The following is a 24528-nucleotide window of genomic DNA, read 5'->3' on the forward strand; positions in this document are numbered from 1 at the left end:
AGGAGTATGGCTCAAGACCCCCTTTTGTCCTTTCTCTGGCCTGCCTCACCAGTGACCCACTTTTGTCCAGCTGCCGCGGACTTGTGCGGTTAAACGTGGGCCCCGTCCTCCGCTGTCCTATATGGTGCCTTCCTAGCAGGTTTGATGAGGTGTCGCACCAATAAATGATCACGACCTCCGGTCTTTGGCTGAGGGTTGTTTCTCCTCCACCAACTTGGGATCCGGTACCCTTAATCTGTCTGACCCTGCACCCTGGATTCTCGTGGGTTCTTAGGGTCCCTTCCACCTTCTTGTTCCTGAGCCCTTCTGTTTCTTCCTCTCTTTCTTTGCTGTTCCTTTCTGTTTCTGTTCCTTTCTGTTCTTGTTTCTTTCTGCTCCTGGCCCTCTCCTCAGGCCTGCCTCATGGAGCTGGGCCCAGACTGAGCCACAGCTCCCTGTCAGCCCTCTCCGGCCGAACTCCTCTCTCTCCTCCTGCTTGAACTGACCCAGAACTAAGATGGTGCCCACCTTTTATACCTTTCTCTAGAAACATGAGCCCAGGTGACCAGCAACCAATGGGCTCCTTCCTACGCTCAGGAACCAACCCCTATCTGCCCCTACAGCACTGGGTGTTCCACCCCCCTCCCCACTCCAGACAGGGACATAGTCGGTCGTGCCTGCACTTCTGTCTAGTGGGAGCACAGTTGAGCTGTCCCTCGGAAATGGGGTGTGTGCTGTATGCAGCTAACTGAGCCCTGGTCCATACTCCATCCTTACCCGGGAGTGGAATACCACACCTCTGGCAGAGGTGCAATACCCCTGTAGCGGCCGAGCCCTCGGGGCGCTACAGATGTATGGGACAGAGCCTGAGACGGAGCTTAGACTAACATTTCTAGCTTAATCATTGATCAGTAACAGGTGGATGAGGGACAGGTGTAGGCCTGGTGCTTTGAGAGCCCTGCCAAATTCAGGCAACACACATGCAGGAGACCAAACTTGGAGTCCAAACATTTCCAAAAATTAGGGGCAGACACCAGGAAAAGTTGTCACAAGTGACCCACAGTAGAAATTTTATAAAGGCACAGCAGCAGTCAGGCATTTGCCATGCATGAGACAGGGGCCAGCATTCAGAGCTTTGAATTTAAGTTCAAATCAAAAGGTGAGTGAGGGATCGGTGCCAGCCTGCTGTGCTGGTAGCCCTGTTATCTCATGCAACAGCTCAAACTGCTTTTCTACTCAGCCACACTCAGGTGGCACAAATATCAGTTTCAGAGACTACTATTGTTTGAAAAATGTAAGGATAGTAACACAGGTAGTTGATAGAGATGAGTGAACATGTTGGGAAAACGCTCGGTTTTTTCAAACTCAACATGGCACATTCAGATTCGTGATCGGACACGCGAGCGTTTTTACTGACAATCGTCCCAAATCGGCAATAGTGCAGGAAATGATTGTGTTTCCATTACCATATTGATTAGGACTTTGGCTAGGATAGTGGTGCTGTATGAAGAGGGGGGTGGGGTGTTTGATGAGGGAAGGGGCTGGGAGAGATCAGAGTAGCTGCAGGTTGTTAATCTTTTTTTTTTTTGTTAACTTAATGTGTGCAGATTCCGGCCAGCCAAACAGTGCAGGAACCATCCACAGCATCCAGACACAAGAGCGTCTGTCATTGGCTGCTGAAGTCACATGTCTATCTCCATATACAACAGGCCACATCTCAGCTTGTTATGTTCTGGCAGTGAAATTCAGCTGTATCCAGAGCTCGTCCACAGTAAAAAAAAACGAATTTCCTCTGTTACTAACGTAATACAGCAGGCCACATCTCACTTTCTAATTTCTTTGGTGCTGAGATTCTGCTGTATCCAGGGCTCCACAGTAAAAAATCTAATTTTTTGTTGCCAATAGCGTGCTCCAACCATGTTATCTGAGCAACATGAGTGGGAAAGCTCTAGTGAACTAACACCGTCCTATCCAACTGACAACTTCTTTTACTTGACAGGCTACTCCTTTCTTTAGCCGCACATTGGTACAACTTGTAGATGAGGGCCAGAAAGAGCATGTTCTCCAGTGGATGGCAATCGTTGCATCAAATGGCCTCTCCTCCTATTCCTCCACCTCAATATCACACACAGTACAGTCCTCAGAAGTGGCATCCCAATTACCCTTGTTTCCCCCAGCGTCACAACTCTCCAACCACTCAACTGACTTTAGGGAAGCACAGATGGGAGAGTTTGAAGAACTGTTCACACATTTTATACCATGGGCATCAGAGGTCTGCTCCAAAGATTCTCAGACTCAAGGGGAGGAAAGCATCTGCACCAATGCCTAAAAGTTTTTTAAGTTGGATCCGGAACAGAATCCTGACCCTCGTCACCAGAAATTAACCCCAGTGGGGGGGAGTTGATCTTGATGAGACTCAGATACCTGAGGCGCACGCAGACGGTACTGTGCTGTCAGGGCAGGAGGAGGGTGACTTTCAGGGAGAGGAATAGGAGAACAGAGAGGATGATGATGAGGTTGTAGATCCCACCTTGTGTGAACCCAGAGGCATGCATCTGAGTAGCTCATCTGAGGATGTGGAGGTGGAGGAAGATGAGGAGGTTACATTGCAGCCTACTGCACAAACACAGAGTGATACAACCATGCCGAGCACTGCATCCTCAGCCGCAACTCTGGCTGTGGCCAGCAGAGGTCACGGGTCTGCAGCTCGGAGGGGTGCCATGGGTTGCCTAGCCTGGGCCTTTTTTGACACCACAAAGGATGAGCCAACTCACGTTATCTGAATCTGGTGAGGAATCTCCTTATTTCCAAAAATTAGGAGCAGATACCACCAAAGTTGTATCAATTTCACAAGAGTAGAAATAGTATAATGGGGACCAACACATCTTCCACTACAGCCAACCCAGCAGAAGGAGACCCAATCAGGAGTCTCCACATTTCCAAAAATTAGGGGCCGACACCCCCAAAGTGGCATCAATTTCACCAGAGTAGAACTAGTATAATGGGCCACTGATACACCTTCCACTACAGCCAACCCAGCAGATGGAGACCCAATCAGGAGTCTCCACATTTCCAAAAATTAGAGTTAACATCAGCAGCAGCAACAACAGGCACAGAAGCCACGACAAACAAATCACAAACTACAATAACACAAGATCAACACTAAAAACAACACCATCATCTAGTCTGCATATTCTGCGATTGGGGTACAAAAGTACTTGGAGATCCATGACTTGCTCATGTTTATGAAAGTCAGAAACTTTCAGGGGACAGCCGGATGCGCTTATCTGTCAGGAAACCAGCAGCAGCGCTGAAGACACGTTCTGAGAGAACGCTGATTGCCAGGCATGATAAAACCACCAAGGCATGACAAGCGAGCTCAGGCCACTCTTCCATTTTTGAAGACCAAAATGCAAAATGGTCCAAACCTCCCCGATGGCATTGATATTGAGCGCTATATACTCCTGCACCATCCTCTCCAGTTGCTCACTGTGTGTCAGACTTGTACTCTTTTCTGCTGGTGCACAGGCTGGTCTAAAAAATGTGTGAAATGGCTCATAGAAATTGCTTCTGCCACTTACACTGCTGCTGGCCATGTTTTTGCATTGACAATTCAATGTTTCTGGGGTTGTAAGTGTAGAACTGTGATGCACACTGTGTGCCTCATTGCTGTTTTGCGGAAAACCACTCTTAAGATTGTCTACAAGTGTGTTTCCATACTCCAGCATGCCCGTGTCCCTTTCCAGAGGTAGAAGCATCTGGCAAAATGTACTCTTGTATCATTGATCTAACAGAGTGGCAACCCAGTAGTCAGCACTATTTCTAATCCTACCAATACAGTCATCATATTGCAAATTGCGCAGCAAGAAGGTGCTCATGTCTCGGGCTCTTCCATGAGGTCCAAGCCAATGTTGTGTTGGTGGCTGGGTAACACTGATGCTTGTTTCCTTCGCCCCCTCCCGCCAACCCCGGACAACAGAGAAGGGATCATTATCCTCTTCATCTCCTGACTGTTGGTCACTCATCACCTCTTCCTTCTCGTCTTCCTCCATTTGTTCCTCAGCTCCTGTACCTTCACTAACAGTTTTTCTGGTACAATGAGCCCCCCTAGATCACTGTAATCGACCTTCCCTTGGCACTCGGCTGTGCGACGACAGTCTAGAACTTAGCGATATTGTCAACCCTTTCTCCCTCTTCCTCTGGTACCATCACTTTCTCCCGCAGACTTTTCAAAGTGTGCTCCAGCATGTAGATGACTGGAATAGTGATGCTGATAATGGCACCATCAGCGCTAACCATGTTAGTAGCCATTTTGAAACTGTACAGAAGGGTGCAGAGGAACTTCACCTGTGCCCACTCCGCAAACGTAATTTGAACCAAGTCCATACTGCGTTGGCCCAGGCTATGCAAAATGACATACTGCCCAGGGCTCATCACTGCTGCCACAGTCGTTGCAACATGTGCAGAGTGGAATTCCATTGTGTCTGCATATCTCATATCAACCGGTTAACCGGTAGGCCAAAAGACCTCTATAGTGATGCAAGTCAATGACCGCGGGTGCGAATGGCGGAAGTGAGCACACAGCGACCGTGCTTTCTGCAGCAGCACATCCAGGCCGGGATAGTGGTGGAGAAATTTCTGTACCACAAGGTTGAGGAAGTGAGCCATGCAAGGCACGTGTGTGAGGTTTCCCCGGCGTAGGGCCGCCACCAGGTTCACACCATTATCGCACATGGCCTTCCCTGGCACCAGGTTCTGTGGAGACAGCCATTATTCAAACTCGGCCTGGATATCTGTACACAACTCTTGAGCTGTGTGACTGCGATCTCCAAAGCATATTAATTTAAACACTGCCTGATTGCGTTAAGCCCTGGCTGTGTAGTACGGACATGGGGTGATTCCCTCAGCAATATTGGAACACATGTCTCATTAAGGAAGAGGTTGACGGCTCAGGTGGAGGCTCTAGAGGATGAGGAGGAGGTGAAGCAGTGGAGTAAGTGTTAGATACAGAGGTCTGTCCCACAATCTTTAGGGATTACCGAACTTGTGGAGTAGTCCTTTCCCCACCTGTCCCCACAGCCACCAGAGTCATTCAGTGCCCAGTCAGTGAGATGTAATGTCCCTGGCCATGCTTGATCGTCAGTTGTGAAATGCACCCTGGCAGACATAGATCTTGGGTGGAAGAAATGGGTGATGTTGTCTGTGACATGCTGGTATAGCCAAGGCACAGCTTTGTTAGAGGAGTAGCAGCGACTGGGCAACTGTACTTGGGGACTGCGATGTCATCAGTTTTCAGAAACCATCTGTATCGACCAGGCGGAAAGGCAGCATTTCCGTGGCCAACAGATTGGAGATGGTGAAGTTCAAGCTCTTAGCTTTGGCATGTGTAGGAAGAAACAATCTTTTCCGTGACCACGAGTGCGGGACCGAGGGCTGACTACTGTGCTGAGAGAGGGTGGAGTAGGGTGAACATGACAAACTGCTGGACTGTGAGTGAGGTGCAGGTGGAGATGTTATGGTGGATTGAGAAAGATGTGGTGTGCTCTGTGTCTGAGATCGGTTAAAAATAGCAGGCATGTCCACTTCCGTAACAGATGATGGGCTCTCACTCACCCCCACTGTAGCAGGTAAACAAGTGGTAGGTTCTGCAGCAGGAGACCTATGTGAGAACACTTGCCACGGTGACGGGGGAGGAAGAAGCAGCAAATGCGATTAATGGAGTGACCGGTGGTTGGCAAGGCCGCCTAATCTGGATTTTAGCGCAGTGAGATTCCCCAACTAATGCATGTTGATCACACATGTGTTGTTTCACGCATGTAGTAGTCAAATTATTGGAATTTTTACCTCTATTGAGTAGTTTTTTACAAAGTTGCCAGATAACATGAGTTGGGTCATGCTTTGAGGTCTCAAAAGCCCAGGCTTGTCATCCCTTGCCGCCCTTGCGAACTGCAGACCCGCTATCGCTGCTGGCCACAGCCAGAGTTGTGGCTGAGGATGCAGTGCTTGTCATGGTTGCATCACTCCGTGTCTGTCAGGGAAGCCGCAACGTAACCTCCTCGTCTTCCAAATCCTTCACCACCTCTGCACAGCTACTCAGCTGCTTGCCTTTGGGTTCATACCAAGTGGTATCTACAACCTCATTGTCATCCTCTCTGTTCTCCCACTCCTTGCCTTGAGAGTCACCCTCCTCCTCTTCCTGCCCTGACAGCACTGTACAGTCCGCATGTGCCTCAGGCATCTGAGTCTCATCAGGATCACCTCCACCCCCAGGTGTTAACGTCTGGTGACGAGGGTCTGGATTCTGCTCGGACCCTACTTTGCCTGGCCCCTTATCAAACTGAAAAAAATTTGGGCCATCGGTGCATATGCTTTCCTCCTCTTGAGTCTGTGAATGTTTGGAGCAGAACTCTAATGTCTATGGAATAGAATGTGTGAACAGCTCTGCAGACTCGTCCATGTGTAGTTCTCCACAGTCAGTTGGGCAGTTGGAGAGTTGTGACGTAGCGGGGAAACAAGGATAATTGGGGTGCCACCTCTGAGGACTGTACTGTGTGCGATGTTAAGGTGGAGGAAGAGGAGGAGAGGCCATTTGATCTATCCACTGGAGAACATACTCTTTATGGCCCTTATCAACAAGGCATACCGCTGTGCGGCTGCCAAAGAAAAGGAGTCGAGTAGCCCGTCCAGTAACATAAATTGTCAGTTGTCTTTGGATAGAACAAGCCGGGGTTTGTTGAGAGCTTTCAGTAACATTACCACCTACCCCTACGTACACCTTGAACACAAAGCCTATTCCCCCTTCCACCACGACCCCACTCGCTTTTTCCCCACTCATGTTAAATGTACTCTTCCCCTCTTTTAACCAGCTATTTCACAACTTTAGGCCCAGACCTGTTAGTCACCTGTCACTAAATTAAACAAGATTTATATGCTGAAATGTGGACTGATGGTGGGACCACACAATTAGCACAAATGATTCTGATACTGAAATGTGGCCTAGGGTCTGGACCACACAATTAGAACACAGGATTTAGATGCTAAAATGTGGACTGCTGGCTGGACCACACAATTACCACAAAGGATTTAGATGCTAAAATTTGGACTTCTGGCTGTACTAGACAATTAGCACAAAGGATTTAGATGCTGAAATGTGGACTTGTATCTGGACCACACAATTGGCACCAAGAATTTAGATGCTGAAATGGGGACTGTTGGCGGGACCCCACAATTAGCACAAAGGATTGATATGTTGGAAGGTCAATTTGACACAGGATCTTATCTATCTGAACTAGCTGACAAAAAACTGCCTAGCTAACTATCTGACTACTTGTAGCAGCAGCCTCACTATGCTGTTACACTGACAAAATGGGGACAAAGCCACATGTCCACTTTTTATGTGGAGAGGGACGTGTGACTTCGGTAGCCAATGACACAAGCCCTTGTGTCTGCATGTTGTGAATGGTTTCTGCGCCCTGATTGACTACCGGAATCTAACACATTAAGTTAATAAAAAAAAAGAATAACAGTCTGCTGCTCCTCGGACCTCTCCCTACCCCCTCCCCTCATCAAACACGCCCCCCGCTCATCAGAGAGCACTACTATCCTAGCCAAAGTCCTAACAAAAGCATTAGTGGAAACTCGATCATTTACCAAACTTTGGCCGAATTTTGCAGATTTTGAGGAAAATGCTCAGGATTCCAAACACGAATCCGAATGTGCAATGTTCATGACAACTTTAAGATTGACAAATGTGTTCCGAAGAAATTCGCTCATCTCTACTTGGCACTGCAAGGGTCCTCTGCTTCAAAGAGGTTTTAATTGGTTTTATCAATTCTCAGCTGTACATAAATTACTCTCTTCCCATATGTAAAACATGTGTTTCTACTACCAAAAGAGGTAAATATTTTCTATGACACACAGCAATACCACAGTATTAAACATAGTAACGTAGGTTGAATAAAGACCTAGGACCATTAAGTTCAACCTTCCTCCCCTGATTAATTAATTAATTAATTAATTAATATAGTAAAAATCACTGTCTTTTATGATACTCTGCCACAGGCTGGTCATCATAGGAGATATTACATGACCAAGACAGGGGCATTCAGCTGGCTTCCGGCTGTCATAGCAACCCATCGGTTCCCTGCGATCATGTTGCATAGAAGCCAATGGCCGCATGAACTAATATTCCGGATTGATAGCAGCATTTCAGAGATTAACAGCAGAGATTGGTGGATGTGCTGAAAGCTGCTGTTAGAGGTAGATGTCAGCTATGTAATATCTGTTTCTGAACCTGCTCTAAAGTCCCTGCCATGCTCCATGACAGATATATCCATCACTGGGCACTAAGGAGTTAAAGTAAACAACTGCTGACCAGTAAATATTTAATGGTTGCTTAATAGCTTGGTTAGGGTATGTGCACACGATGCAGAAATGCTCAGGATTTTTTCCTGAGCGTTTCTGCATCTCTCTGGCAGGAAAAAACGCATGCGGATTGTACATGCGGTTTCCTGCCAGGGACATGCGGAAATGAAGCGGTCTTCACTTTCATTTCCGCATGCGGGTTGACAAGCGCTTCCCAAGCGATTTTAGCATCACTTGGAAAGTGCTTGTCAACTTTACACTATATAAATCCATGCAACCGGCATGGATTTATATAGTGTGTGAATGTCAAAAAATAAAAAATAAATCTATACTTTACCCTCTGATGGCCCCCGGTGTCCTGCTTCATCGGTCCCGGCTGCCGGCAGTGAAGACTGTAGGGCCTTCCGACGTCAGCGTCACGTGACCCGTCACATGACTCTGACGTCAGCGAAGGTCCTTCATTCAACCGCGAAGTGCGCGGGAAGCCGGCAGGACGCAGCGCGGGCCGTCAGAAGGTGAGAATATATATATTTTTTATTTTATTCTTTTTTTTTTAATGGTACCTGGGTCTAGATGAGAGTCCTCTCATCCACACCCGGGTACCATCCGCACATTAGACCGCATGAAAAGCGCATCAACATATACAGTGATGCGGATTCCATGCGGTCTAATGCAAGTCAATGGCGGCAAAAGAGCAGCGTTTCCGCAAAATTAATTGACATGCTGCGGAAAAATCCGCATCATGGGCACAGCACATACGGATTTCCATTGGGGAACATTGCTGCCCTTCTACCATGCGTTTTTCATGCGTTTCCGCGGCGTTTACGCAACTGCAAAAACGCCGCGGAAACGCATGAAAAACGCATCGTGTGAACTCAGCCTTACACAGGTAGACCACACTTAATGTGCACTGAAGAATCTGTAATAGATCATTCAGTGTCCCTAAGCTGCCACTATTCTCAGTTAGCCTTTTTTTGCCCTAATGATCGAGTGTTATACTTGTTTGTCAGATGATCAGCAGCCTGTTTACACTGCAAGATAATTGTGAATTGAGCATTGATAGAACTGCTCATTCATGATAATTCTTCAGTGTAAATGGACATTTAGGCTACATTCCCAGGATAAGCTTTTGGTGCGTTTTTGACGCTGTGTGTTTTTCCTGCATCAAAACACAGCGACTTACAGTTTCAGGAAAGTGGATGGGATTTATAGCAATCTCACGCCCACTTATGCTATTATGCTACTCAGCGTAAACTGACCTGCATTACGTGTTTCAAATCTGCAACATGTCGATTTCTCTTGTGGGTACGCTGAGTTTTCTGTGCAGAACTTCCTCATAGACTTGCATTAGAAAAAAATGCACATTAGAAAAATGCACGTGTTTTTAGTGCGTTTCCACAACAAAAACGCATGTAATTGACACCTAAGTATATCAATAAAGTTTTGTCATAGCCAAATACCAGCATATCTACCAACCGTCCCGTATTCAGCGGGACTGTCCTGCTACATTATTGATTTATCGCTGCTTCTATACTCACCTCTCCAAGGTCTTCATTGCTCCCTTAGCTTGAAGATGCATCCCCTCTGCTCAGTGCATAAATTAAACTTAATTTATTCACTTCTCCTGTCATCTCCCCAGGACACAAACTCACTTTCTTATATCCACAGGCAGCAACTTGTGAAATGTCATTTTAACATTTTACAACCTTAACTGGCAATGTAGTGTGTGACACATCATCAGACACATCCTGTTTTATTTATGATGGAGGGACTCTGAAAGTCATAAAGCCTATTTTTATAGGGACAACAGACAGTCCTTACTATTCTTAAAAGGCCAGAAGTCGGCCCTCGCTATTGTTAGAGAGCCATCAGACGGCTATGCTTTGTTGTTCCCGTTATTAAGTGGGTCTCCTATACTGTTATTGCGTATCCAGTGACTGCAAGGGCTGCAAAAAATTTGGACGCAACCCAATACCCTTTGAAGAGACATAGAGGAGGGTCTCAGTAAAAAAAATGTTCCCATTATAAAGGAGCGGGTCTCCTATAGTGGTAATGCCCATGCTGTGACTGCACGGGCTGCCAAAATTTGGGAAAAACCCCACTAAGAATTTAAAGACACACAGAGCAGGGCCACAGAAACAAGTACAACATGTTCCCATTAGAAAGGAGAGAGTCTGTTATACAGTTATAGGGTATGCAGTGAGTACAACGGCTGACCAATTTTAGGAAAAACCCCACTAAGAATTTAAAGACAAATAGAGCAGGGCCTCAGTAACAAGGTACGACATGTTCCCATTAGAAAGGAGAGAGTCTGCTATACAGTTATAGGGTATGTAGTGAGTCCAACGGCTGACCAATTTTAGGAAAAACCCCACTAAGAATTTAAAGACACATAGAGCAGGGCCACAGTAACGACAAATTCCCATTAGAAAGGAGAGTCTCCCATAGTGTTGGCCTATGCAGTGAATGCAAGGGCTCTTCAATGCCCTTTGCAAGAGACGTGGAGGAGGGCCTCATAAAAAAATGTTCCCATTAGAAGGAGCGGGCCTCCTATACTTGTAATACCCATGCACTAAGTGTATGGGCTGACAAACATTTACCCCTGGGGGATATACATGAACATATCATAAACACCCTTTAAAAAAATTATGTGGGTGTTGCATCATGGACCACGGTCACCCTGTTGATATGGTGTTGGAGGATGAGGAGAAGGAGGAGGACAAGAGCAAATAGCCAAAATCAGGAAGCGTATACACATGTGTGGGTGTGAAAAGGTGCATGGGAATACACCTCCAAAGAAAAGACACTGGGTTTGAGTTTATGTTACGCTGCTATCATTCGGTGGTGTTGAGAAGTCTGGCCCAATCCAGCCCTTGTTCATTTTTATAAGAGTCAGCCTGTCAGCATTTTCAGTTGACAGGCAGATGCGCTTATCAGTTATAATTCCACCAGCGGCACTAAAAACCCGCTCTGATAAAACGCTGGTGGCAGGGCAGGCCAGGACCTCAAAGGCATAGAGAGCCAGTTCATTCCACGTATCCAGCTTGGATACCCAATAATTATAAGGCACAGCGGAATCACGGAGGATGTTGGTACGGTTGGCAAGGTACTCCCTCAACATCTTCCCAAACTTTGCACTCCTTGTGAGAGTACCCCGCGCCTCAGGTCCTGTGCGATGGGAGGGTCTGAGAAAACTGTCCCAGAACTTTGACACTGTTCCCCTGCCTCTGCTGGATTAAAGTTGTGTCTCTCTCGCCTGTACACCTTGGTTGTCCAGTCAAGTGTGCCCTTTGCCGCCAGCGTTTTCAGATGGGAATTTTTTTAATAGTCCCGCAACAAGGGCCTTCTGATTCAGGCCCATTTTTGTAGATCTGTCCGCCTCAGGAATAAGAGATATAAAGTTCTCCTTGTAGTGTGGGTCTAGAAGTGTCAACAACCAGTAATGACTGTCACCCGAAATTTTGAGAACGCGAGGGTCATGGGAAAGGCACCGTAACATAAACTCAGCCATGCGTGCCAGACTACTAACAGGCAACACTTTCGCGTCCTCACCAAGAGGATGACTGACCATGCTCTTCTTCTCCTCCTCTCTGTCCACTGGCCATCCACGCTGAACATACGGTATGACAGCTGTGCAGGTAGTACCATCTATAGTGCATGAAACTAGCTCCTGTCCTTCCTCCTGCTCTTCCTCATTGTCACCCAATCCACGTTGGGATGAGATGAGGCTTGGCTGTGTGTAATCATCCTGTATGGTTCCTTGCTCCATCTCATCGTGCTCCGCCTGCATCCTCTTTGATTGTGAGCAGAGAGCGTTTCAGAAGACAGAGAAGCGGGATGGTGATGTTAATTATGGCGTCATCGCCACTCACCATCTTGGTGGAGTCCTCAAAGTTTTGGAGGATGGTACATATGTCTGACATCCATGTCCACTCCTGAGGTCTTATGTGTGGAGTCTGAACTGAATACCGACGGCCTTGTTGATGTTGGTACTCAACAACTGCCCTCTTCTGTTTACAAATCCTTCCCAACATATGCAGTGTAGAGTTCCAACGCGTGGGGACTTCACACACTAGTCTGTGAGCCGGAAGCTGCAAACGCTGCTGAAACACTGCAAGGGCGGCGGAAGCTGTAGCTGACTTTCTAAAATGGGCACACAGGCAGCGTACTTTAGCATGCAGATCCGGCAGTTCCGGGTAGGATTTGAGAAACCGCTGAGCCACGGGGTTAAGCACATGGGCCAGGCATGGTACGTGTGTGAGCTTGCCTCGCCTCACAGCCGCCACCAGGTTCCTGTCATTGTCACACATGACCATGCCTGGCTGTAGGTTCAGCGGTGTGAGCCACAGATCTTCCTGCTCTTTCAGAGCTGCTCACAAGTCTTCAACATTGTGCGGTTTGTCATCTAAGCATATTAGCTTCAGCACAGCCTGTTGCCTCTTGGCCGAGGCAGTGCTGCAGTGCTTCCAGCTTGTGACTGATGTGGTCAATTCGGAGATGGAGGCTGAAGAGGAAGAGGAGGCTGAGGAGGATGAGGTGCAGGAGCTGTAGACTGTGGGGGCAACCCTGATTGACCTAGATTCCGCAATCCTTGGCGTCGGGAGGACATGTTCCGTCCCAAGGTCCGACTGGGTCCCGGCTTCCACTAGGTTAACCCAGTGTGCCGTCAGCGAGATGTACCATCGCTGCCCACAAGCACTTGTCCACGTGTCTGTGGTTAGGTGGACTTTACCAGTAACTGCATTGTTGAGGGCACGGCTAATGTTTTGGAACACGTGCTTGTGTAATGCGGGGACAGCACACCAGGAGAAATAGTGGCGGCTGGGGACCAAGTACTGAGGGATGGCCGAAGCCACCAGGTTGCAGAATGCTTCCGTCTCTACGAGCCTAAAGGCAACATTTCAAGCGCAAGCAGTCGTGAAATGTGAGAATTTAGTAGTGTGGCCTGTGGGGCGTTGACTGCATATTTGCGCTTGCGTTCCAAGGACTGGGGTATGGACAACTGAACGCTGCACTGGGGCAAGGACATGGACGTGCTTCCTGATGCTGCTACTTGAGAGTGTGCAACGACAGGTGCGGGGCAGGAGGCATCTTCACATGCACCATGGACAGGAGATTGGCTTGCATGCACAACAGCGGAAGAAGCAATGGTGTCACCCACAGACACTGTTCCTGGACCCTGGGGTTCGGCCCACAAAGTCGGATGCTTTGCTGCCATGTGCCTGATCATGCTGGTGGTGGTCAGGCTGGTCGTTTTGCCACCCCTTGCCACATGCCTTGCCCATTTTAAATGGAGGACAGCATCTTCCACGCTCACTACAAATGACTGAGTTTGGAGCAAACTTATATGTGATCCGTGTGACGGAGAAAACAGAGTTTTAAATACCTGGCCTGTAGGTAAGTAGTTTGAACAGCAAACTGCTGTGAATTGCTTCACTGACACACTAAAGGAAATTTTAATGGAGGCCAGAAATGGCAGTATTTTCTGACAACGTATATGTGATCCATGTGACGGAGAAAACAGAGTTTTAAATACCTGGCCTGTAGGTAAGTAGTTTGAACAGCAAACTGCTGTGAATTACTTCACTGACACACTAAAGGAAATTTTAATGGAGGCCTGAAATGGCAGTATTTTCTGACAACGTATGTGTGATCCGTTTGACGGAGAAAACACAGTTTTAAATAGCTGGATTTCTAGCGCTGTAATATGGAAAGGACCTGGCTGTATTCTGCAGTGCCAACAAGCAAATGGTGCAGAAAAATGGTGTTCTCTGGATTGCTTTTTAAGCAAATAATGAGGATTAAGATCCAAAGAAAAATATTCCTGGCCCCTGAGACCTGGGCCTTTGTATAGAAATATCTAACAGCAGCAGAAGGCAGAATTGGAATGGAGCCTCTTGTGCTATATGCACTGCAGTCTGCTATATACCCTGCCTGCCTATATACACTGCCTGCCTGATATCTCTGCAGATGGATTAGTTAGTCCTCAAAAGAACTGTTTGTTAAGGTGGATATTTGTAATGTACGTTTTTCTCCCTACACTACCTAATACACAAGCAAATCTCTCCCTGATGCAGCAGCACCTTTCCCTACACAAGCAAATGACGCAGAAAAACGGTGCTCTCTGGATTGCTTTTTAAGCAAATAATGAGGATTAAGATCCAAAGAAAAGTATTCCTGGCCCCTGAGACCTGGGCCTTTGTATAGAAATATCTAACAGCAGCAGAAGGCAGAATTGGAATGGAGCCTCTTGTGCTATATGCACTGTAGTCTGCTATATACACTGCCTGCATATACACCCTGCCTGCCTGATATCTCTGCAGATGGATTAGTCCTCAGAAGGACTGTTTGTTAAGATGGATATGTGTAATGTACGGTTTTTCTCCCTACACTACCTAATACACAAGCAAATCTCTCCCTGACGCAGCAGCACCTCTCCCTACACTGTCTGATTCTAGACAATGTGAACTGAGGTCTAAGATGGCAGACATACAAGAAACAGAGGCATGTTCACACTAGCAAAAAAGAAGCAAGTCAAAAATATATCTCATACCCTACCATAATTATATATAAATGTAAAGCAAAATTGCATAATAAATATAGGGTACTTAGTGAACTATTTTTGATCAAAAAAAGTATACAAGCCGTCCCACCAGCGGCAAGGTGACCCTAAATTGGGACGGTACCTATACTGCCTATATTAAAAACCTTACTGTATATCAAAGTTGAAGTAATGCATATAAAAGGGTAGACAAATAGGACCGGGTCCCAACTCCAGACCACCCAGGCCCGTGGTAAGCTACATATATACCAATCAGCTCAACAAAGGGCATGCCACACCCTTAAATTGCACAGAATGCAAACAAGTCAAAAAACCAGACAATGTGAACTGAGGTCTAAGATGGCAGACATACAAGAAACAGAGGCATGTTCACACTAGCAAAAAAGAAGCAAGACAAAAATATATCTCATACCCTACCATAATTATATATAAATGTAAAGCAAAATTGCATAATAAATATAGGGTACTTAGTGAACTATTTTTGATCAAAAAAAGTATACAAGCCGTCCCACCAGCGGCAAGGTGACCCTAAATTGGGACGGTACCTATACTGCCTATATTAAAAACCTTACTGTATATCAAAGTTGAAGTAATGCATATAAAAGGGTAGACAAATAGGACCGGGTCCCAACTCCAGACCACCCAGGCCCGTGGTAAGCTACATATATACCAATCAGCTCAACAAAGGGCATGCCACACCCTTAAATTGCACAGAATGCAAACAAGTCAAAAAACCAGACAATGTGAACTGAGGTCTAAGATGGCAGACATACAAGAAACAGAGGCATGTTCACACTAGCAAAAAAGAAGCAAGACAAAAATATATCTCATACCCTACCATAATTATATATAAATGTAAAGCAAAATTGCATAATAAATATAGGGTACTTAGTGAACTATTTTTGATCAAAAAAAGTATACAAGCCGTCCCACCAGCGGCAAGGTGACCCTAAATTGGGACGGTACCTATACTGCCTATATTAAAAACCTTACTGTATATCAAAGTTGAAGTAATGCATATAAAAGGGTAGACAAATAGGACCGGGTCCCAACTCCAGACCACCCAGGCCCGTGGTAAGCTACATATATACCAATCAGCTCAACAAAGGGCATGCCACACCCTTAAATTGCACAGAATGCAAACAAGTCAAAAAACCAGACAATGTGAACTGAGGTCTAAGATGGCAGACATACAAGAAACAGAGGCATGTTCACACTAGCAAAAAAGAAGCAAGACAAAAATATATCTCATACCCTACCATAATTATATATAAATGTAAAGCAAAATTGCATAATAAATATAGGGTACTTAGTGAACTATTTTTGATCAAAAAAAGTATACAAGCCGTCCCACCAGCGGCAAGGTGACCCTAAATTGGGACGGTACCTATACTGCCTATATTAAAAACCTTACTGTATATCAAAGTTGAAGTAATGCATATAAAAGGGTAGACAAATAGGACCGGGTCCCAACTCCAGACCACCCAGGCCCGTGGTAAGCTACATATATACCAATCAGCTCAACAAAGGGCATGCCACACCCTTAAATTGCACAGAATGCAAACAAGTCAAAAAACCAGACAATGTGAACTGAGGTCTAAGATGGCAGACATACAAGAAACAGAGGCATGTTCACACTAGCAAAAAAGAAGCAAGACAAAAATATATCTCATACCCTACCATAATTATATATAAATGTAAAGCAAAATTGCATAATAAATATAGGGTACTTAGTGAACTATTTTTGATCAAAAAAAGTATACAAGCCATCCCACCAGCGGCAAGGTGACCCTAAATTGGGACGGTACCTATACTGCCTATATAAAAACCTTACTGTATATCAAAGTTGAAGTAATGCATATAAAAGGGTAGACAAATAGGACCGGGTCCCAACTCCAGACCACCCAGGCCCGTGGTAAGCTACATATATACCAATCAGCTCAACAAAGGGCATGCCACACCCTTAAATTGCACAGAATGCAAACAAGTCAAAAAACCAGACAATGTGAACTGAGGTCTAAGATGGCAGACATACAAGAAACAGAGGCATGTTCACACTAGCAAAAAAGAAGCAAAACAAAAATATATCTCATACCCTACCATAATTATATATAAATGTAAAGCAAAATTGCATAATAAATATAGGGTACTTAGTGAACTATTTTTGATCAAAGAAAGTATACAAGCCGTCCCACCAGCGGCAAGGTGACCCTAAATTGGGACGGTACCTATACTGCCTATATTAAAAACCTTACTGTATATCAAAGTTGAAGTAATGCATATAAAAGGGTAGACAAATAGGACCGGGTCCCAACTCCAGACCACCCAGGCCCGTGGTAAGCTACATATATACCAATCAGCTCAACAAAGGGCATGCCACACCCTTAAATTGCACAGAATGCAAACAAGTCAAAAAACCAGACAATGTGAACTGAGGTCTAAGATGGCAGACATACAAGAAACAGAGGCATGTTCACACTAGCAAAAAAGAAGCAAGACAAAAATATATCTCATACCCTACCATAATTATATATAAATGTAAAGCAAAATTGCATAATAAATATAGGGTACTTAGTGAACTATTTTTGATCAAAAAAAGTATACAAGCCGTCCCACCAGCGGCAAGGTGACCCTAAATTGGGACGGTACCTATACTGCCTATATTAAAAACCTTACTGTATATCAAAGTTGAAGTAATGCATATAAAAGGGTAGACAAATAGGACCGGGTCCCAACTCCAGACCACCCAGGCCCGTGGTAAGCTACATATACACCAATCAGCTCAACAAAGGGCATGCCACACCCTTAAATTGCACAGAATGCAAACAAGTCAAAAAACCAGACAATGTGAACTGAGGTCTAAGATGGCAGACATACAAGAAACAGAGGCATGTTCACACTAGCAAAAAAGAAGCAAGACAAAAATATATCTCATACCCTACCATAATTATATATAAATGTAAAGCAAAATTGCATAATAAATATAGGGTACTTAGTGAACTATTTTTGATCAAAAAAAGTATACAAGCCGTCCCACCAGCGGCAAGGTGACCCTAAATTGGGACGGTACCTATACTGCCTATATTAAAAACCTTACTGTATATCAAAGTTGAAGTAATGCATATAAAAGGGTAAACAAATAGGACCGGGTCCCAACTCCAGACCACCCAGGCCCGTGGTAAGCTACATATATACCAATCAGCTCAATTTGCTAGTGTGAACATGCCTCTGTTTCTTGTATGTCTGCCATCTTAGACCTCAGTTCACATTGTCTGGTTTTTTGACTTGTTTGCATTCTGTGCAATTTAAGGGTGTGGCATGCCCTTTGTTGAGCTGATTGGTATATATGTAGCTTACCACGGGCCTGGGTGGTCTGGAGTTGGGACCCGGTCCTATTTGTCTACCCTTTTATATGCATTACTTCAACTTTGATATACAGTAAGGTTTTTAATATAGGCAGTATAGGTACCGTCCCAATTTAGGGTCACCTTGCCGCTGGTGGGACGGCTTGTATACTTTTTTTGATCAAAAATAGTTCACTAAGTACCCTATATTTATTATGCAATTTTGCTTTACATTTATATATAATTATGGTAGGGTATGAGATATATTTTTGTCTTGCTTCTTTTTTGCTAGTGTGAACATGCCTCTGTTTCTTGTATGTCTGCCATCTTAGACCTCAGTTCACATTGTCTGGTTTTTTGACTTGTTTGCATTCTGTGCAATTTAAGGGTGTGGCATGCCCTTTGTTGAGCTGATTGGTATATATGTAGCTTACCACGGGCCTGGGTGGTCTGGAGTTGGGACCCGGTCCTATTTGTCTACCCTTTTATATGCATTACTTCAACTTTGATATACAGTAAGGTTTTTAATATAGGCAGTATAGGTACCGTCCCAATTTAGGGTCACCTTGCCGCTGGTGGGACGGCTTGTATACTTTTTTTGATCAAAAATAGTTCACTAAGTACCCTATATTTATTATGCAATTTTGCTTTACATTTATATATAATTATGGTAGGGTATGAGATATATTTTTGTCTTGCTTCTTTTTTGCTAGTGTGAACATGCCTCTGTTTCTTGTATGTCTGCCATCTTAGACCTCAGTTCACATTGTCTGGTTTTTTGACTTGTTTGCATTCTGTGCAATTTAAGGGTGTGGCATGCCCTTTGTTGAGCTGATTGGTATATATGTAGCTTACCACGGGCCTGGGTGGTCTGGAGTTTGGACCCGGTCCTATTTGTCTACCCTTTTATATGCATTACTTCAACTTTGATATACAGTAAGGTTTTTAATATAGGCAGTATAGGTACCGTCCCAATTTAGGGTCACCTTGCCGCTGGTGGGACGGCTTGTATACTTTTTTTGATCAAAAATAGTTCACTAAGTACCCTATATTTATTATGCAATTTTGCTTTACATTTATATATAATTATGGTAGGGTATGAGATATATTTTTGTCTTGCTTCTTTTTTACTGTCTGATTCTGTAGTGACTGTGACGAGCATGGCGGCGCCAGGTCTGATATAGACCTGATGACGCTGTGCGGCCAGCCAATCACTGTAATGCCCACAACCAACATCGCTATGGCATTACAGTGCATGGCAGGCAATCCCTGCATGTTCATTGGCTCTCTAAAGAATGCCAAACATGCAGGGAGGGGACCCGAGTTCCCGCCCAAGCAAACCGGAAATATCCGGCGAGCGCCGAGCATCTCGAGCAGTGAGATGCTTGGGCGAGCACCGAGCAGTAGCGAACATGCTTGCTCAGCACTAATAAACATAGGAGATTTTGGCAATCTTGAGATGTATGGCAGGCAGTGAGCCCAAAAGCAGCTTGTACATGTACATTGTATACAGCAGTGTATTTCTTTGTACTTGAATACTGAGGTGAATAAAAAGTCAGATTTTTTTTGCTCCTATAAAACTACTAAAAATAATAAGCAATTACAAAAATGTCCTTTTTTCTCCCTGGTAATTGTACTCACAACCCTCAACATCACAGGCAGGTGCTAAAGCTACTGAGCCACAGACTCTAGTTATTGTAGCATCGGCGTCTCTGCCCCCTGACAGCCTAAGACACCGTCCCCCTTACCGCCGCGCTCCTGGCCTGGCGTCTTCCGGCTCTCCTGCTGCTGCTGGCGCGCGCAGCTTCCTGGGCACTGTGCTTAGGGTGCGCACGCGCTCCCTCCCTCTTAAAGGGGCCGCGTGCGCCGTCCTAAGGAGTCCCCGGCCAATGGCCGGAGGACTTCCCATATAAAAGGCACCTCCTCCAAAATGGAGGTGCCCATGCAAGGTTGTAGCTCTGTGTACTTACTCTGCTTCAGCCCTCAGGTCCCTCCGCCAGCCTGACTACCAGTCCAGTCCGCCAGCCTGACTACCAGTCCAGTCCGCCAGCCTGACTACCAGTCCAACCCGGCAGTCTGCTCACAGCCCAGCACGCCAGTCTGTCTATGGGCTTGGCCAGTCCACTTATCCGGAGCCTTTATCTGCCATGCCTACCAGCCAGCCTACCTGGAGGCTCCTGCTTGTTACCTGCCGTGCCTACCAGCCTGCCTATCTGGAGGGTCCTGCCAGTTACTCGTGGTGTCTACTAGTCCGTCTACACGGATCACCCGTCAGCCTGCCTGCCATGCTCATCTGCTGTACCGGTCCGTCTCTGCCTTTTGACCCGTGGGAGTCACCTGCTCTCATACAAGAACTGGCCCAGAGTAGCATCTGGTCCCTCTGCTCAGTCCATCCCTGGTTCACAGAGTCGATTGAGCCGCCGTGTGACCTTAGTCAGTCCGAGTTGATACCTAGTTACGCCCCTCTGGTCCCTCCTTGCACCGCAGCACAGAGGTTCCACCACCCGGATCCGTAACAGTGATGTAATGGGGAGAGTTTTGTGTACTTGATCTTTATTGCAGGCTCTCACTCCACAGGCAGATTATACTGATAAATATATCAATATTTATCAGTAGTATATTTCTATGTGCCTGGATTTTACAGCAAGAATAAAAGAGATTTTTTTTTTACTATAAAATTACTAAAAAATAATGAAAAACACTTAAAATGTCATTATCAATGCAATTGTTTAAAAAATAATCATTACAAATCAGCAAATAACATGGACTTATTTGGTGTCCCTGTAATCGTAACGACCAGCACAACACAGCAATCAGATAATTTACGGGGATTGGTAAATGACGTAATAAAATGGTAGGATTGATATTTTTTCTCTATTAAACCCATAAAAATGTAACGCTGAGGCCGTGTTCATACATAGCGTAAATGCTTCTTTTTTCTACTGTTTTTCTGTAGGTGTCCGCACCACACGGTGCAATAACAATCTTTGATTATTGCAAGTTTGCTACATTTCATTTATGCGTTTTCCCTTATTTGATGCTATTTTGGTGCAGATATGAAGCAGAGTTTTTAACGCTTTTTTAATAGTACTGTAAAGCTTTGATTTTGCACTTAAAAATACAACTGCATTTTTTTTCATGCGTTTTTTTTTTTCAAAAGAAGCCTGTGGAGAAAAAATGCACCAAAACCGCAAAGTTCAGCAGTGTCTTTAGACCAGAGGTCGAAGATTTCATGAAATCACATCGAATTTGGATGAACATTTAGACCATATTCATATGTTCTGTAAATGCTGCATATTTTCTGATGTTTTTTTGCACAGAAATTCTGTCCAAGCAAAGCGGATGAGATTTCATGACAACTGCACCCCTTGTCGTCTAAAGACGCTGCTGAACTGTGCAGTTTTGGTGCTTGTTTTTCTCTTGTCTTCTACGTGGAGCCAAGAAAAAATGCAAAGGAAAAAAACTGCAGTTACTTTTCTAAGTGCAGAATCAAAGCTTTTAGGTACGATAAAAACACATTATAAACGCAGATTCACATCTGCACTAACAACACATCAAATAAAAGGCCTAAAAAATGCATCAATAATCACAGAAGATTGTTATTGTGTAGTTTGGTGTGGACACTTGCAGAAAACAAAATATACAGTATTTCTGCAATGTGTGAACATGGCCTTATAGACACAATAAAAACAGATGTCATATAATGAAGCTACATAAAGATGAGAATGTTCTGGCTGCTCCGACTGTGAATGAATGAGCGAAAAATAATCTACAGGTCACAATTAGAAATCAGCAGGACTCACAGATGACGTCGCCCAGTCCTGGATAATCAAAAGCCGCTGGGGACGCCGGATGGTAGGAGATTCGCAGTCTCCCATCCGGTCGCCAGGTAGCACTGCCCTAGACACTGGACAGTGAATTGATCAACTTATCTCTACTCCCAACTGTCCTGGATACAGCGGACAGTTCTAGATTTAGTTTTACGCCCTGCAGTCTTGGGCGTCTGCTGAACGTGCCTCATTACCAGTGCCCCTTTGACATCTCCTCCTGTCAGGATAGAAAGAAATGGTAAATGGGCGTGCATTGGGCTGTGGCTAAAATTTGACGCAGCGCACTATGTGCTCCGCATCATTTGTCCCTCTTTCTATCAAAAGTTGGGAGGTATGTACCAAAAAGCATCAAAAACAAAACAGTTTATTTAAAGCATGATATACTAAAAAGCGAAAAAAATGCAGTGTAAAAACCACAATAATAACACATATTAAAAAACGCACACAGAAACGCAAATAATTCTGAAGCATCAAAATCTCACCAAAAGCTCATCATGGGAACGTAGCCTTACCTGATGAAGTTAGCTCCTGCACTCGGTTGTAAGGTCACATCCACACGTTCACTATTTGGTGAGTTTTTTTACATCAGTATTTGTAAGCCAAAATCAGGAGAGGAACAGTCAGAGGAACAGTATAAAAGAAACATGTCACCACTTCTGCATTTATCACCCACTCCTGGTTTTGGCTTACAAATATTGATGTAAAAAACTCACCAAATACTCAACGTGTGCACGTGGCCTAATACGGTCGAGCGCACAAAGATGCAAACATAGGCCATTGTTCACATGTTCAGCATTTGGTCAGTATTTTACATCAATATTTATAAGCCAAAACCAGGAGTTGAACAATGAGAGGAAAAGTATAATAGAAACACATGAACCACTTACAAGGGTTGTCCTCTACTATTCAAAATAGCCCAATGTGTTTTTATGCTGAATAGAAGCTTCTTTCTTATTACCTCCATCTGCTGTTTCTGCCTGTGAGTGGCGCTATCAGTGGCCGCTCACAGGCATCATGTGACCCCTGACTGCAGCCGGCTCTGACATCCGCTGATTTCACGTCATGATTCCGGATGCAGCCGGGGGTCCCTCTTCTGCGTTCCACGGTGCATGCAGGGTTGTGGGCGGGGTTACCCCGCGCGTCACACCCGGCATTCACTGCGCGCTCTCCCTCTCCCTATTCATTGGGAAATCGCGCGGTGGATGCTGGGTATGACGCGGGGGATAACCCCGCCCACAACCCAGCAGCCACAGTGGGGACCCCAGCGCTGAGTCACGTCTCACTTGACGTGACGTCAGCGGGGGGTCACGTGCTGCCTGTGAGCGGCCCGCAATAGCGTCGCTCACAGGCAGAAACAGCAGCGGGAGGTAATTAGAAAGAAGCTTATTTTCATCATAAAAATACATTGGGCTATTTTGAATAGTAGTGGACAACCCCTTTTAAGCATTTTTCACCCACTTCTGGTTTTGGCAGCTCATTGTCATGTGTATAAAAGACTTGCACTGCCGAGAAGAATCACAGCCTATGTACACTGAAAGTTCATTCTGTGTGCATCTTTCATCTTTCAATGATATATATTGCAGGACAGATGTACAGTGTTACTCGTCAGCCCACTGCCAGCACTGGTCCATCTGGCAATTGTAATTGTTGAAATTGCCAGATGGCTTGTCCGGCCCTGGTGCAATACTATGTGATGTAATATCTGCAAAGCATTATGGGGATGCCTGGCTGCACCCAAAATCATTTGATCCTGGCTGATGAAATGATCTACAATAACTAAAATGGTTAGGGCAGCACGGTGGCTCAGTGGTTAGCACTGCAGCCTTGCAGTACTCGGATCCTGGGTTCAAATCCCACCAAGGACAACATCTGCAAGGAGTTTGTATGTTCTCCCCATGTTTGTGTGGGTTTCCTCTAGGTCCTCCAGTTTCCTCCCACACTCCAAAGACATACTGATAGGGAATGTAGTTTGTGAACCCCAATGGGGACAGTGCCAATAATGTCTGTAAAATTGTTTGAATGTAAAGCACTGCAGAATATGTAGGTGCTATATAAATAAAGATTATTATTTACACAATTCATGTGAAGCAAACCACAGCTTATTGAAATTTGCCAGCTTTGGGGAATTCTTAAAGATTACAGAACCTTAGCATAAGACTGTGGTATCATCGCAATCCTGGTTTGGCGATTGGCCTGAGATCACCATACACGTCCCTGTACCTTTGGCATAGGATGGTGGGCGAGACTATTAGATAACACAGTCACTGATGACACGCATGTGCATATGCGCCAGAGACGTGACCTTACAGAATAGTCAACACCCTATGGAATACTCCAACCCTGTGCGATAACTACGGCATCTGATGGGTTTAGAAACCATTGGTTATCCCCTATAGTGATATCATAAGATGGGAGGTAAACATAAATGGCCATATCCTTTTTGTTACAG

General features: G+C 45.2%; 1 protein-coding gene across 3 annotated transcripts in view; it reads right to left on the minus strand.

Annotated features, from left to right (window-relative positions):
- Positions 1-24528, minus strand: part of LOC141161491 (carboxypeptidase O-like) — a 220436-nt gene that overhangs the window by 144942 nt on the left and 50966 nt on the right. The window lies entirely within an intron of this gene.

This window comes from Phyllobates terribilis, unplaced genomic scaffold (genome assembly GCF_046119375.1).
Source record: "Phyllobates terribilis strain yellow unplaced genomic scaffold, ASM4611937v1 Scaffold_9__5_contigs__length_417890890, whole genome shotgun sequence".
In the NCBI taxonomy this organism is placed as follows: domain Eukaryota; kingdom Metazoa; phylum Chordata; class Amphibia; order Anura; family Dendrobatidae; genus Phyllobates; species Phyllobates terribilis.